Source organism: Choloepus didactylus, chromosome 2, assembly GCF_015220235.1.
Source record: "Choloepus didactylus isolate mChoDid1 chromosome 2, mChoDid1.pri, whole genome shotgun sequence".
Classification (NCBI taxonomy): Eukaryota; Metazoa; Chordata; class Mammalia; order Pilosa; family Megalonychidae; genus Choloepus; species Choloepus didactylus.
In genome coordinates, this window is record NC_051308.1 from 186,372,834 (window position 1) to 186,390,298 (window position 17,465).

A 17,465-nucleotide genomic window follows, 5' to 3' on the forward strand; every position below is an offset into this window, starting at 1 on the left:
GGGCGAAAAAGAAGTCATGTTGGCCAAAACAAGCAACTGATTTCTAAATGATAATACTTTGATGGCAAGAATATGCTTTTCATTGTCATTGTTTACTCCAATTAATTATAATCCTTTTAGAATATCATTTAGGAAGAATCCTCCTAAAATTTTCTTATCCTTCAACTTGGTAATTCCATTTCTAGGAAACAAGGTTAAGATAATAAACCAAAGAGAGGGGTAAGTTTTCTGTATCAATCTGTTCCCTTTAGCCTTAACTTCTTTCTGGCAACAGAAAAAGAAAAAAGAAATGGAAAGAAACTATTGCCAACAATATGTTGATGAGTAAATAAACTAGGATATATCCCACACATTTGAATATTGTAGAGCCATTATTTAAGTCTGTTCCATAAGGGTAGCATCTGTCTTATTCTCTGCTGTATTCCCAGTGCTTAACAGAATAGACATTCAATAACTATTAATTACGTTATGTTTGTACAACATGAGGAAATGCTTGTGATTTTAAGTTAAAAAATCAAATTATATACATATATATGTATATATCTCACAAATCATGGAAAAATTACATAATGAAAAAAATGCACTGTCAAGAAAATACACCAAAATGGTGACATCAATTGTTTATGAGAACTTTTCTATAGTTTACATTTTCTACTATAAGCATTTATACTTTTATAACTCAGAGAAACTCAAGTGTGGCAGAGACTTCCTGGATGTTTATGAAGCCTATTTCCCTTTCTTTCATAATTTAATTAATTAAACAAACAAGGCCACACTATCTCTTCCTTTCTCCCCTGCTGCTGGGTGTGGCTTGAGTTCTGCCCAGTGGAATGGAAGTGGAAGTGATTTATGCTGTTTCCAGGCCTGACCCATTAGGCACCTCCCATGCAATCCATGCTGTCTTCTCTTATCTACTGGTTGGACAGCAATGCCGAGTGAACTGGGGAACCCCAGGTTTGAGAAGGCAGAGTCTCTGTCAGCTTGAGACAGACTGCAGGGAGCAGAGCTCCTTCCCCAGCAATGATTGGACTTATAAGTATGACTGTCTAGCAAGACAGTTCCCTATACAGTTGTGTTTTACTTGACTACCTGGGCTGGAGCAAAAAAGAACAAAACAAAAATAAATGTAAGAATGAAGTCACTTCAATATCACATACAGGTGCAAATTAATGACTCTAAAGATTTTGTTTTCAAATGGGTATTAAAACTGAAAAAAAAAGCTAATTAAGGAACAAAAAAACATGAAATGTGAAGGTCAAATGGATAATCTGTTCATTTGAGGAACATTTCATATGTAGAAGCTAAATATGAATGTTATGTTGTCAAACACAATTCATCCTGAAACAAATGCTAGTATTTATGTATACTTATGTCTAATTAACTATATTTTCTCAAAAGCTAAAATATGAATTATGGGAATGCATTTCCTTACACAAACCTTCACAAAATATACTAATGGGTACTGGAACATCAAACTAAATGTATTTACAGGTTACTCCATTACAAAATTCTAAGGGAAAAAAGTATCATTTCGGGTTTAGGGGTTCTAATAAAAAAACTGTCTTAGGAAGAATAGAACATTATTCTTCAGCTGAAGTAACTATGAACAAGCATGAAAGAAATTAAACTAGTATCCCAGATAAAAATTGATCAATACTTAAGACACAGTGATAACTCCCAGAAACCCTGATTAAAATATGGAATACCAAAATTGACTATGTAGTAACTCAGAAGTGACATAATTATATTTACACATAACCATACCTAAGTATATCTACTTCATCTTTCAGAGCTCTTGTTTCTTCAGCAAGACTAGTCAATTCACTATTTCTATGTTGAAATTCAATTAGTTGCTTTTCACAGTGAACACGGTAATCATCTTTTGTAGCTTTGCAGCTTTGAGCCTTTCATAAAGAAAACAACTATGTACTTGCCATCATTTATTTTTCCTACTGAGCTATGATCTTAGGAGGGCAAACTTTTTTTAAAAAATTTAATCCACAATCAAAAGAGGAAACACTTAAAGGGTAAGAAAATTTCAGGCTGTTGGTTTTAAAACAGACTTACGAAGTAAACTTAATGTTTTGAATTTTCATTTTCACTTCTGAAACACTGTGCTTAGTATTATCTCTAGTTCTAACAGAAATTTCTATTTCAGATGATGAGAAGAAAATGCACTTAGCATATTAAAATTACTCAAAGCTATACATAGCATGTAAAGTGATAATAACTCTAAGTAGACTGATGAATTAAGGATGAATACTTCAAACTCTAGAGCAATATCAAAAAGTAAAACGACAATACAGTAATGAAAACCAAATATTAAAAATTTATTTGATTAACCCAAAGAAAGCAGGGAAGAAAAAACAAAGGAATGAAAGAACAGACAGGGCAAATGAAAAACAAGGAGCAAAAAGACATATCTAAATACAACCATATCAACAATTATATCAAAGGGAACTGGACAGACTATGCCAATTAGAAGACAAATAATCAGACTGGATTAAAAAAAAAAAGCAAGGCTGAAATACACACAAACCACAAGACATATTTTAAGTTTAAAGACAGAGATAAATTGAAAGTAAATGACAGAAAGCTGTAGTAACTATATTAATATAAAGAAAAATAGATTTGAAGACAAAAGTATTATAAAACATAAATAGAGAAACTTTATATTTATGCAAGGATGAATTCATCTGAAAGGGAGTAAAATTCTATTAATATTTGAGATGGCTGTCATTCCTTAGGCTTTTCTATGAAAAAAAAACACACAAGTACTAGAATTAGTAGGTAAATTATGAAACTTTGCAAAATACAATACTAATATACAAGAATCTATTGTACACTTATATATTAGAAGAAAACTTTTGGATAATACTTTTAAAATTGCATTTGTAATAGCAACAAAAGCATAAAATACTTGGGAATAAAATTAATAGAAGACCTCTACAATGGAAACAATAAAGCACTGCTGGGAGGAAAGTCTTGAATAACTCAGAGACCATGTTCATAGATATGAAAACCCAATACAGTTAAGATTTAGATATACATATTCCAAATCCAATCCTAAAATGTTTTTTGTAGAAATTATTTAGCTGATTCTCAATTTTATGTGGAAATGCAAAGGGCTAAGAATAACCAAAACCAATTTTGAAAAGAAAGAACAAAGTTGGAAGACTTACACTATCTACAGTAATCAAGATTTGCTCTAAGTTTATAGTAATCAAAATAGTATCCTGTTGGCATAAAGGCAGACAAAATGATTGATGGAACAGAATTCAAAGCCCTGAAAAACACCTAGAGTTATATGGTTAATTTGTAATTCAATGGGATAAGCTAAAAGTCCTTTAAACAGCAGGGGTTTGAACAACCAGATGCTAATAATAATAATAATACCCACACCTCATGCCATTTGAAAAAAAATTAATTCAAGATGGCATGTATGCCTAAATATTAAAGATAAAACCATGAAGATTTTAGAAGAAAAATTTAGAGAATATTTTCATGACCTAGGAATAAGCTAATATTTCTTCGGCAGAAAACAAAAAGCACTAACTTTAAAAACACTTATAAATTTGACTTCATCTAAATTAACAACTTTTTCTCTCTGTAAGACACCATTTAAAAAATGAAAACACAAGTCACAGAATGGGAGAAATATTTACTCTTCTGTACCTGACAAAGAACCTGTATCATATATTCATATATATATATATATATATATACATATATATATATATATAATTAAAAAAAGAAAAACCTCCAACTCAATAATATAAAGACTACCCAATATTAAAATAGGATATAAAAATAGGTAAACAATGCAAAGTGAAAATACTCACAAAGTAAGAGACATGAATGGTCAATAAGCACATGAAAACTCAACACATTAATTATCAGGAAAATACAAATTAAAGTCTCAATTAGATGCCACTACACACCCACAATTAGATACCACTGCACATCAACTGGAATGGCTAAAATTAAAAGCACAGAGACCAAATTTTGGCATGTAGTTGGAACAGCTAGAACTCTCAAACACTGTTGATAGGAATGTAAAATGGTAAGACCACTCTGAAAAATGATTTGTCAGTGTCTTTTAAAAATTAAACACGGACCTACAATATGACCAAGCAATATTACTCCTATGTAACTGCCAAGAGATATGAAAAATTAAGTTCGCAAAAAATCTTGTGCTCCAGTGTTCATACCAGCTTTATTTGTACTAGCCCCAAACTGAAAACAGTCAAATTGTCTACCTAAAGGAAAATAGACAGCCAAAATATGGTATAATGTGGTATAATTTTATATAATTGAATACCACTCAGCAATAGAAAAGACTGAATTACTGATACATTCATTAACATGGATGAATCTTTTCAAAAATTCTGAGCAAAAGAAGCCAGGCTCCAGATTTCATACTGCATTATCCTATTTATATAATGTTCTAGATCAAAGAAAAATAACTTATGGTGAAAAAAAAAATCAGAAATTAGGGGTGGAGGAGATTGGGTGGGAAGAGGCAGGAAGCGATTTTTTGTAGTGATCCACATATTGTTAAGAGTGAATTACACAAATGTATGCATTTGACAAAATACATCAAATTCTACTCAGTAGTTATGCATTCCACTATATGTGTTATCTTGTAAATAAAAAAAGAAAACTGTAAACATACTGAACTCTAGCAATAGGCTGCTTTTTACAAAGGTATGGGTTAGCAATTCTGAAACGACTTTCTGTACACTTTGGGCTTGAGCAAATGAATATTGAGGTATATGGAAGCCAGGTTTTTCTCTATTGGAGAAGGAAGTTACAATACAGAAATGGAGATGACTAGAATGAATCCTATGGTGTAAATCTGGTTAGTCCATTTAATGAATTTGTGGCTCCTTTCTAGATTAAAAATAAACATGTATGTACAAGTATGTGAAAGATACATACTTGTATATATGGGCAAGTGTGAACCTGTGTGAGTGTCTTTTCTAGCTATGCCCACACGGTGGTCCACAAGCAGTGATTAAAAAAAAGCACATTTGGAGTATGGATCTTTGTTTATAAATAACATTCTCCAAGTAAAAGAAACCAAAATTCTTTGGAGAAATGGCTGCCTTAGAGTTGGGAAAAGTAAAGGATGAGATGAGTCTGGAACATTTTGTTGAGCCAGAAAGTAAGAACATGCTCAAAGAATGAAGCCAAAATATTGAAAGGACATAAGGGCCAATCTGGGACAATTTGAGCATAAAAATAAATGATGATAGTAATTGATTTATAATCATTGAATAAGAATCCATTACTAAATGCAATGCATCATGCTGGAATGGATTCTGGACCAGGAAAAAAAACCACTATACAAGACATTGAGACAGCTGATAGAATGTGAATATGATCTGTGGGTTAAATAGTATTGTATCAATGATCATTCTACTATGATTATGTAAGAGAATGTTCATAGGAAATACGCACTGAAGTATATGGGATAAAAGAGCATGTCTCCAACTTACTCTCAAGTGGATTGGAAAAATATGTATGCATATCTATTTGACTATGTTCATAGAATGATAATGTAAATGGGGCAAAAAGTAAAATAATTGTTGATTCTGAGTAAAGGGTATAAAGGATTCCTTGTATTATTATTGTAACTTTTTTTATAGGTTTAAAACTATATCAAAATAAAGGAACAAGATATGTACAGCACAATTAGAGTATCTACCCTCAAGGTCCTATGGTGAAAAGCTCAGTGGTAAGCATTCTGGAGACAATATGTTCTAAAGGTAAGAATGTGTACATTCACTTTTTAAAATATATATATAAAATTAAAGTGAAAAGATTCTCTTTAACTTCATATTTACATTTTTTCCATTTATTTTCAGGTTTTCTGTCCTATGTAAAAAACTGTCTATCCTCTCCATTCCCCCACCCACCCCTGCTGGCTTCAGCAATCAATCCCTTTTATGAACTCCTTTTGTTCTCTTCTGTAGTCCTCATTTGTCTGTTATTACATGCTGTTTAGAAATGTTTTCCTTTTATATGGCATCCACTCACCTAACTGGATTATAAGTCCTGTGAGGGCAAGAACAACTTCTTATATTATTTGGTATCTTTAGTAGCTTAACAGTATCCCATACATGTTTAGTAATGCTTAATAGTTATTGATATTATGGTTTTTGAGCTACCAGTTTAATAGACAGAACTCCATAAAATGACTTGTACTGAGAATGATACCTGAAGATTTCTTCCTGTAATTGCTCTAGTTGTAATTATGTATGAAAATACTTTTTTACAATCATTGTATTTGGATCATCAAAAGATCCATCCAACTGGTCAAGTTTTTCATTCATCATCTCATTCTCAGAAACCAGTGAATTCTTTTCATCTTGAAGTGTGGTCATCTAAAAAAAAATACACAAATACAAACATTGGTCGCAAAAAAGTCCTTAGATTTGAGTCTGAAGTTTTGGATTCTAATTCTTTCTGAGTCATTAAGTAGCTTGGTCAATAGGACTAGATAATTTACAAGGATCTTTCCAACTTTGGAATTTTGAGTCTACAAGGTTTAGGTCAAGCAAAAGAAATCAAAACAGAGTTAATATGGGAGAACCAAAGATGGCAGCTAGGTGAGACAGGGCAAAAAACACCTCCATGAAAAATACTAGATAAAAGCCGGAAAGTGACCCAGAACACCACTGCCAGTGATGCACCAGCCAGACAACATCTGCTAAATCCACAGGGAATGTGCATTTGGTGACACCAGGAGCCTGCATTCTGAAACAAGTGAGTGAGTCAGCTGAAAGTCCCATGGCCATGCTGCGGTGTGGGGAAATGGTGGGCTGGCATTTGGAGACGGACTAGTTCTTTAAAAAAAAAGCCCGGGAGTGGCTGCAGATGTGACAGGGAGAGCTATGCAGTGAAGCACAGTGGAAGCGAGCTGGGCTAACGCCTCAGTGTCTCTCATGGAGGACACCACTTCCCACACCCGCTGCTGATTGTCTTGAGACCAGAGGAGCAGAGAGGAGCCAAAAGGAGGAAAAAAACCGCATTCCTTGTAGCCATCTCCCCAGCAGGTGGGGGATGCTCCTGCCTGGGGCCAGACCCACAGCCCAGAGCCATGACAAGAAACCCAGTGTGATGGGGAATCTTTCAACAGCACTACACACAAACCACAATATCAGCTGTGGACAGTGGCCTTTTAATACACCCATGGCTGATGTCCCGGAGCTGGGAGGGCGGAGCTGTGCAAAAAGGGGGAAGTTAACGCTTCCCATTCAACCATCTATGAAGTGGGCTGGGAGTGCCCCTGCATGGCCCAGGGACCCAGGGCTTCCCTGGCGGGCTGGTGTGCACCTGTGATATGGCACAGCCTTTCCTCAGCAGAGGCTCTGGAAGAGCACAGCTGGGAGGGGGGAACCACTCGGAAATCCCAGGGACCCTATGCCAGTGCCAGGGACTTGTGGGTCAGTGCCAGAGAACAGCCTTAAATCTCCAGGAACACCTGGGAGGTTTGATTATTAAAGCTGCCCTGCCTGCCTAACTACCCAGACACACACCCCACATTCAGGGCAGACAGCACCAGCAACACACCCAAACGTGGTGCACCAATTGGACCCCACAAGAATCAGACCCTTACACACCACAAAGACAAAGTGAGGGAAAACTGACTTGAGGAGAATAGGTGATTCGTGGACACTGTTTGCTGGTTAGTTAGAGAAAGTGTACACCACCAAGCTGCAGTTCTGTCAAATTAGGGATCAAGTAAAGCAAATGCCAAGAGGCCAAAAACAACAGAAAATATTAAAGCATATGATAAAACCAAATGATATGGAGAACCCAAACCAAAACACCCAAATCAAAAGATCAGAAGACACACAGTACTTGGCACAATTAATCAAAGAATTACAGACAGGCAACAAGAGCATTGCTCAAGATATAAAGGACATGAAGAAGAGCATGGCACAGGATATAAAAGATATAAAGAAGACCCTAGAAGAGCATAAAGAGGAAAATCCAAGAGTAGGTAAAAAATAGAAGATCTTATGGAAATTAAAGAAACTGTAGGCCAAATTAAAAAGACTCTGGATACTCATAATACAAGATTGGAGGAAGCTGAACAACAACTCAGCCTCCTCGAGGACCACAGAACAGAAAATTAAAGAAAAAAGAAGGAATGGGGAAAAAATAAAAAAAAAAATCAAAATGGATCTCAGGGATAGGATAGATAAAATAAAACATCCAAATTTAAGACTCATTGGTGTCCCAGAAGAGGAAGAGAAGGGTAAAGGTTTAGAAAGAGTATTCAAAGGAATTGTTGGTGAAAACTTCCCAAACCTTCTACACAATGTAAATACACAAAGCATAAATGCCCAGCAAACTCCAAATAGAATAAATCCAAATAAACCCACTCCAAGACATATTCTGATCAGACTGTCAAATACTGAAGAGAAGGAGCAAGTTCTGAAAGCAGCAAGAGAAAAGCAATTCACCACATACAAAGAAAACAACATAAGACTAAGTAGTGACTACTCAGCGGCCACCATGGAGGCAAGAAGGCAGTGGCATGACATATTTAAAATTCTGAGAGAGAAAAATTTCCAACCAAGAATACTTTATCCAGCACAACTCTCCATCAAATTTGAGGGAGAGCTTAAATTTTTCACAGACAAACAAATGCTGAGAGATTTTGCTAATAAAAGACCTGCCCTACTTCAGATACTAAAGGGAGCCCTACTGACAGAGAAACAAAGAAAGGAGAGAGAGAGATAGAAAATTTTAACAGACATATATAGAATATTACATCCCAGGTCACTGGGACACACATGCTTCTCTAGTGATCATGGATCTTTCTCCAGAATGGACCATATGCTGGGGCATAAAAACAAGCCTCAATAAATTAAAAAAAAAAAAAAAAGAAGTGAATTTGTTCAAGGCACATTCTCTGACCACAGTGAAATACAAATAGAAGTCAATAACCATCAGAGACTTGAAGAATTCACAAACACCTGGAGGATAAAAATGAGGGGGAGATAAAAACATTCCTGGATAATCAAAAGCTGAGAGGCTTCATCACCAGTAATCAGTCCTATAAGAAATGCTAAAGGGAGTTGAGCAGGCTGAAAGGAAGGAACACTAAACAATTGACTGAAACCACATGAAGAAATAAAGATTTCCAGTAAAGATCACATGGTAAATATAAATACCAATACTACTGCATTTTTTATTTATAACTCCACTATTTACTTCCTGCAGGATCTAAAATACATAAACTGTAATGATAAATCAGTGGTTTTGGACTCAATGTAAAATATGTAATTTTTTACAAGAACTAAATAAAGGTGGAGGAATAATGGAGTATAGGAACATAGTTTATGTGTCATGTTGAAGTTAAGTTGGTATCAAAGAAAAACAAGATTGTTATAGATTTAAGATGTTAAATTTAAGCCCCATGGTAAACACAAAGAAAGTATCAGAGAATATGACCATAGAGATGAAAAGTAGAGTAGGGGTTATGAGAAGTGGGGGAAGGGGCAATCGGGAGTTAAGAAATGAGAGTAGGGTTTCTGTTTGGGGTGAAGGGAAACTTCTAGAAATGGATGATGGGAAGGTGATAACATTGCAACATTCTAAATGTGATTAATCCCACTAATGGAATGCTAGGGAGGGGGTGGAATGGGAAGATTTAGGCAATATATATGTTTCCACAATAAAAAAAAAAAAAAGTCTAAATAAATGACAATTAAATGCCAAGGATGATCCTGGATGGGATCTGAGGATGGAGGACAGGAAGCTCAAAGGGACACAGATAGGACACACACACACACACACACAAAGGAAATATAGAATGTAAGCTTTGTATCAATGTTGAATTTCTTCAACTTCTTAGCTGCGCTTAATGAGATTGCATAAAAGAATGTTCTTGTCCATGGGAAAGGTATGTGTGAATTATATTGTTTGTTCAAAGATATGTGCAGCTTGCTCACATATGTTCAGAGGACAGAGCAATAGATGGATGACAGATAGGGAGGGAGGGAGGGAGAGAGGGAGGGAAAGAAAGAAATGATGGTGTGACAAGATGTTAAAGGTGGTGGATCAGGGTATCAGGGGAGGGGGTCGGGGTATGATGGAGTTCTATGTATGGGGTTTGTACTGTTTTTGCAACTCTTCCTGTAAGATTGAATTTATTTCAAAATAAAATCTATTAAATTAAAAAAAAAAAACAGTTAATATATCTTCAAAATGTGCCTGCCTTAGTACTGGGAAGAAAACATTTTGAGACCTCTAAAATTTGACAGGCCAATAAACTTCAAAAACATCATTATACACTTTTAGGTATAAAATATCTAATTTTCAGGATGCTGTTACAAAGTAAACTAAAATACACACACATGCATAAAGTTATCATTTTAGGGTCACAGAAAATTATCAGTCACACATCACATATTCAGGGGAGGATCATATTTGGTTAATGAATGCATAGCAAAAAGATAAATTGTAACCATTTACACACTGAGAATATCTATTAACTGATAAAAATATGTTATTTTAGAACCACATTTTATGCATTTTTTTAACTCACACTTTATACCCAAATAGGACTTGGTTCTCTGGTGCTACTTCTTTTCAATTTAAAAACATCCTTAAAGGTGACATCATCAACATGATGACATGAACAGCTACTGAAAACTTCTCTCCAAAGATTCAACAAAAAAAATGATAATTCTGAGTTGTTTGAAATTCTGGAGGAGGATATAGACTAGAGAAAGACCCTACAAATGCCTAATTGAAGAAAGAGAAGAAATATCAGGTAGGAATTTTCCATTTCAGACAAGCCAATCATCTCACCTCCCCCTTACTTTGTCTCCATGCAGGAAAGGCACAGAAACAGCAGACTGGAACCCTCCCACCAGAGACACAGATTTTAAAATCTTACAGCAGTGAAAAATACCCTCACTGTTTGAAGATCCTTAAGGGAAGAAGCAGCCAGTGGCCATTTCCTTCCCTTTGGGGTGGCTTGAGTGCTGGGTCAGCTGGGGGAGTGCTTTGCCATAGGTGGGGCCCCATGTCCAGCCAAATTTTAGCCAGCAAAGGGAGGGCATAGGAATCTCACACTTTCAACCTGGCTGGGCCATAAAAGCCTGTGATCTGAGGCAAACAAGCCTCTGAGGATGATTAAGTTACTGAACAGCACCATCCACTGGACAGTACAGAAAGTGCAAAGGGGAAAAATACTTATTAAAAGAGGCTTCAGACTCTTAGGAGCACAGGACCTGGTCTACATGCCCTGTATGGAGACCCAGCCTTGTTTTGGCTGAGAAATAGGGAAGACGCAACTATTAAAGCAGGGCCCAAAAACAAACCCAGGTCTTTCTAGCTGGTGGAAAATAGGGCACCACTGGAAGCCAGCAGATTTGATTACCACACACAGTGAACTTGCTGGGTGCCCAGTGCCTACCTCCCATCCCTATGGCAGGCCATGGTGGGTGCCTGATTTGGGGAGAAGACTGGCAGGGGGGAGAGCCAATCTGAAAACTGGCCAGAGAGAAAAAAGAAAAGATAGAGATCAACACCAACCAACAAGAAAACCTTAGGCAAAAGAGAGAAAACAACCTACAGAATAAACCAATAAAGAAAACCAGATGCCTAGACACCAGCAAAAAATCATGAGCTACACTAGGAAATGGGAAGATATGGCCCAGTCAAAGGAAGAAACTAGCATTTCAACTGAGATCCAGGAGTTGAAACAACTACTTATAGATGTTCAAACATCTTTTAAATCAAACCAATGGGGTGAGAGAGAATGTGACAAAAGAGATGAGGGATATACAGAAGACACTGGGTGTTCATGAGGAAAAATTTGTAAGCTTGAAAAAACAAATGGCAGAACTTATGGGAATGAAAGGCACAATGGAAGAGATGAAAAACACAATGGAGACATAAAACAGCAGACTCAGAGAGGCAGAAGAAAGGATCAATGAGATGGAGGACTGGACACCTGAAATCTTGCACACAAAGGAACAGATAGGGAAAAGAATGGAAAAATATGAGCAGGGGCTCAGGGAACTGAATGACAACATGAAGCACATGAATACACATGTTATAGGTGTCCCAGAAGGAAAAGAGAAGGGGAAAATGGCAGAAGGAATAATAGAGGAAATAATCAATGAAAATTTCCCAACTCTTATGTAAGACATAAAATTAAGGTCCAAGAAGCACAGCCTTCCCCAAACAGAATTGATCTAAATAGACCTACTCCAAGACACTTACTAACAAGATTGTCAAATGTCAAAGACAAAGAGAGAATTCTGAAAGCAGCAAGAAAAAGCAACCCATCTCATACAAGGGAAGCTCAATAATACTAAGTGCAGATCTCTCAGCAGAAACCACGGAGGTGAGAAGTCAATGGTATGACATATTCAAGATACTGAAAGAGAAAAAAAACTGCCAACCAAGAATCCTATATCCAGTAAAACTGCCCTTCAAAAATGAGGGATATTTAAAAATATTTACAGATAGACACTGAGACAGTTCTTGAACAGGAGACCTCCTCTACAGGAAATACTAAAGGGAGTGCTACAGATAGATAGGAAAGGCAGGAGACAGAGGTTTGGAGAAGAGTATAGAAATGAAGATATCAGGAGATAGAAAGAGGGTAGAGATCAGGCATTTGATGTTAAAGGAGTATAGAATATTCTAGAAGATTGGCTGTGTAGATCTAGAAATGGAGAGCATGGTGCTGTGTGATGGTAGCACAATGTTGTAAATGCACTGAAAAAAGATGACTGTGAATATGATTGGGGAGGAGGGTTGGAGGTCTGTGTGATACCAGGAGGAAGGATAGAAGATGAAGACTGGGACTGTATAAATTGGTGAAACCTAGAGTGGTCAATGAGTGTGATGGAATGTACAAATATAAGAATGTTTTTGCATGTGGGAGCAGCAAGAAGGAATGAAGTTGTGAGGTATGCAGTGAAGTGAATGGACTATGAGGACAGTAGGTTGAGTGAAATAAGCAAGAAATGAAAAGACAAACATTATAATGCCTCACTAATATCGACTAATAACAATGTGTAAACTCTGAGACTTGAATCTGGGAGGATGGGTTATAAGGGTAGGGCTTATGTAAAAGTTCCTAGATTGTAAGCCCTTCAGCAGTCACATTTATTCATGAGTTGCAACAGTTATTTCTAAATGTTGAGATTCTGAGCTGTTTGTTTGTGATGTGGTCAGTCCCTGGAGCTTCGGGTATCTGTATGGCACCTGGGACCAAGAGTCAGAGTTCGGCAACTGTGAGTGTCAGCATCAGCCCATGAGTCAACTATTAAAGAGGCTGAAAAGGAGATATGAACAAAATGGACTTGGTTGAGATTGGGGTAGATCAGACCAAAGGTAGAGGATGATATTAACCATGTTTTAAAACTTTGGCTTCTGTGTGAGTCCAAAGGAAGAGATGGTTATATGGTACAAAACCTATATTTTCTGTAGCACACTATATAATTTAACTTGTATTAAATTACTCAAATTCCATAATTAACTAGGGAGTGAGTCCTTGTTGGTTTCTACAGGTTAGCAGGAAGCCCTGATATAACCCAGAGTAATCTGGGCAGAAAATAAAAAGGATTTGCAAAGTCCCCTTTTAGGGACTGTGGAAATATTAAACTTCCCTAGCTGGGGAATTCCTGAAATTCTTGCAAGCATTGGGGACCACCAGCTTAGTAGGTTGAGCCCTCGATCTTAGGACTTGCCCTTATGAAGCTTGTTACTGCAAGGGAGAGGCTAAGCCTACTCATAATTGTGCCTAAGAATCACCAACAGAGGGCCTCTTTTGTTGCTCAGATGTGGCCAATCTCTCTAAGCCCACTTGCAGGTAAACTCACTGCCCTCCCCCCCTACATGGGACATGACTCTCAAGGATATAAATCTCCCTCGTGATGTGAAACATGACTCCCAGGGATGAGCCTGGACCCTGCATTGTGTGATAGAGAAAGACTTCTGGACCAAAAGGGGGAAGAGAATTGAAACAAAATAAAGTTTCAGTGGCTGAGAGATTTCAAATGGAGTCAAGAGGTCATTCTGGAGGCAACTCTTATGCATTATATAGATATCTTTTCTTAGTTTTTATTTTATTAGAATAATTAGAAGGAAACTATTAGAAACTATTAGAAACTATTCCTTCTAACTATTCTGTAGAACTGCAATCCAGTATCCTTGATTCTTGAAGGCAATTGTATAACTATATAGCTTATATGGTGTGACCATGTGATTGTGAAAACCTTATGGCTCACACTCCCTTTACCCAGGGTATGGACAAATGAGTAGAAAAATGAGGAAAAAGGTTGTTCTAGTTTGCTAATGCTGCGGAATGCAAAACACCAGAGATGGATTGGCTTTTATAAAAAGGGGGTTTATTTGGCTACACAGTTACAGTCTTAAGGCCATAAAGTGTCCAAGGTAACACATCAGTAATCGGGTACCTTCACTGGAGGATGGCCAATGGCATCTGGAAAACCTCTGTTAGCTGGGAAGGCATGTGGCTGGCGTCTGCTCCAAAGTTCTGGTTTCAAAATGGCTTTCCCCCAGGACATTCCTCTCTAGCAAGCTTGCTCCTCTTCAAAACGTCACTCACAGCTGCACTCCGTTCAGTCTCTTTGAGTCAGCATGTTTTATATGGCTCCAGTGATCAAGGCCCACCCTGAATGGGTGGGGTCACACTTCCATGGGAGTATCCCACCAAAGTCACCACCCACAGCTGGGTGGGGCACATTCCAAGCAAATCTAACCAGCACCAAAACATCTGTCCCACAAGACCACAAAGATAATGGCATTTGGGGGACACAATACATTCAAACTGGCACAAAGGTTAATGAGTAATATGGAGGAGGGAGGTATGGGATGTTTCGAGTGTTCTTTTTACTTCTATTTTTATTTTTATTTTTATTTTTTGGAGTAATGAAAATGTTCAAAAATTGATTTGTGGTGATGAATGCACAACTATATGATGATACTGTGAACAATTATTGTATACTTTGGATGATTGTATGGTATGTGAATATATTTCAATTTTAAAAAAATTTTAAAAAGTAAATGATGGAGGAGGAGGGATATGGCATGCTTTGAGTGTTCTCTTTCACTTTTTTTAATGCAATTTTTATAACTATTTATCAAAAAATTAAAACAACAACAAAAAAACATTTAAAACAAAACAAAGCAAAGGATTAAGAAAAACAAATAACCTAAAATAACTGCTTTTCTTCCAACATGTTCCTAACATACCCCAAGAAAATTAACACACAATAATCAAAGGTATAAGAAAAACCAAGTAACCTAAAATAACTACATTGAAGCTAATTGTTTAATGCAATAGCTTTTTTTTGGGGGGGGGGGCATGGAAATGCATTATATCTTTTTATATATATATGTGTGTGTGTGTGTGTGTGTGTGTGTGTGTGTGTGTGTGTGTATTTTATTGAGATTGTTCAGATACCATACAGCTATCCAAAGATGCAAAGTGTACAATCAATTGCCCACGGCACCACCAGACAGCTATGCATCCATCAACACAATTACTTTTTTTCAATTTTTAGAACATTTTTACTACTCCAGAAAAGAAATGAAGACAAAAAGAAAGGAAACTCAGATCCTCCCATACCCCTAACCACACACCCCCTCCATTATTGATTCATAGTTTTGTTATAGTACTTTTGTTACTGTTGATGAAAGAATGTTAAAATACTACTAACTGTACTATACAGTTTTCAATAGGTATATATTTTTTCACTATATGCCTCTCTATTGTTAACTTCTAGTTATAGTGTCATACAGTTGTTCTAGTTCATGAGAGAGATTGCTAATATTTGTATAGTTAATCACAGACATTGTCCACCACAAGATTCACTGTTTTATACATTCCATCTTTTAACCTCCAACTTTCCTTCTGGTGACATGTATGACTCTGAGCTTACCCTTTCCACCACTTTCACACATCTTTTAGCACTGTTAGTTATTCTCATTACATGCTAACATCACCTCTGTCCATTTCCAAATATTCAAGTTCACCTTAGGTGAATATTCTGCTCATAATAAGCAACCGCTCCCCATTCTTTAGCCTCATTTTTATATCCTGGTAACTTATATTTCATGTCTATGAGTTTACATATTATAATTAGTTCATATCAGTGAGACCCTGCAATATTTGCCTTTATGTGTCTGTCTTATTTCACTCGATATAGTGCCCTCAAGGTTTCTTCATCAACCCATTTCTTTTAAGATGGTTTTGTTCAAACACTATACATTCCATCCTAAGTAAACAATCGTTGGTTCCCCATATAGTCACGTATTTATGTATTGAGCACCATCGTCACTCTCTATATAAGGACATTTCTTCCACAAAGATGGAGGAAGAGTCAAAGAAGGCAGAGAGGCAAAAGAAAAAGGCAAGAGAAAGAGAGAAAAACAAACAAACAAAAACTTGATAGCTAGGTGACAAAGGAAAGATAGCATTAACCTAAAGTAGAATAAAGAGACAACATCACCAATGCCAGGAGTCCCATACCCTTCCCCAATTCTCCACTCCCCCATATGCATTTAGCTTTGATATATTGCTTTTGTTACATTAAAGGAAGCATAGTACAATGTTTCTGGCAATTCTAGCCTCTAGTTTGCATTGATTGTATTTTCCCCCCAATCTCACCCTATTTTTAACACCTTGCAATGTTGACATTCATTTGTTCTACCTCATGTAAAAACATACTTGTACCTTTTATTACAATCATTGAGTACCCTAGGTTTCCCTGAGTTACACAGTCCCAGTCTTTATCGTTCGTCTTGTGTTCTGGTGTCCCACATGATCCCAGCTTTCCTCTTTCAATCATATTCACAGTCATCTTTGTTCAGTGTACTTACATTGCTGTGCTACTATCTCCCAACATTGTTTTCCAAACCTCCACTCCTGTCTTTTCCTTTGTTTGCTGTGCTTCCTTTAGTGTTTCCTGTAGAGCAGGTATCTTGTTCACAAACTCTGTCATTTTCTGTCAGAGAATATTTTAAGCTTTTCCTCATATCTGAAGGATAGTTTTGCCAGATATAGGATTCTTGTTTGGTGGCTTTTCTCTTTCAGTATCTTAAATATATCACCCCACTTCCTTCTTGCCTCCATGGTTTCTATTGAGAAATCCACACATAGTCTTATCAAGCTACCTTTATATGTGATAGATCACTTCTCTCTTGCTGCTTTCAGGATTCTCTCTTTATCTTTGATGTTTGATAATCTGATTATTAAGTATCTTGGCGTAGGCTTATTCAGATCTATTCTGTTTGGGGTACGCTGCGCTTCTTGGATATGTAATTTTATGTCTTTCATAAGAGATGGGAAATTTTCATTGATTATTTCCTCTATTATTGCTTCTGCCCCTTTTCCCCTCTCTTCTCCTTCTGGGACACCAATGACATGTAAGTTCTTGCTTTCCATTTTGTCTTTA

At 36.7% G+C, this 17,465-nt stretch overlaps 1 pseudogene; it reads right to left on the bottom strand.

Moving 5' to 3' along the window:
- Positions 1–1,748: 1,748 nt before the first annotated feature.
- LOC119513981 overlaps positions 1,749–17,465 on the bottom strand; it is a 59,751-nt pseudogene continuing 44,034 nt past the window's right edge.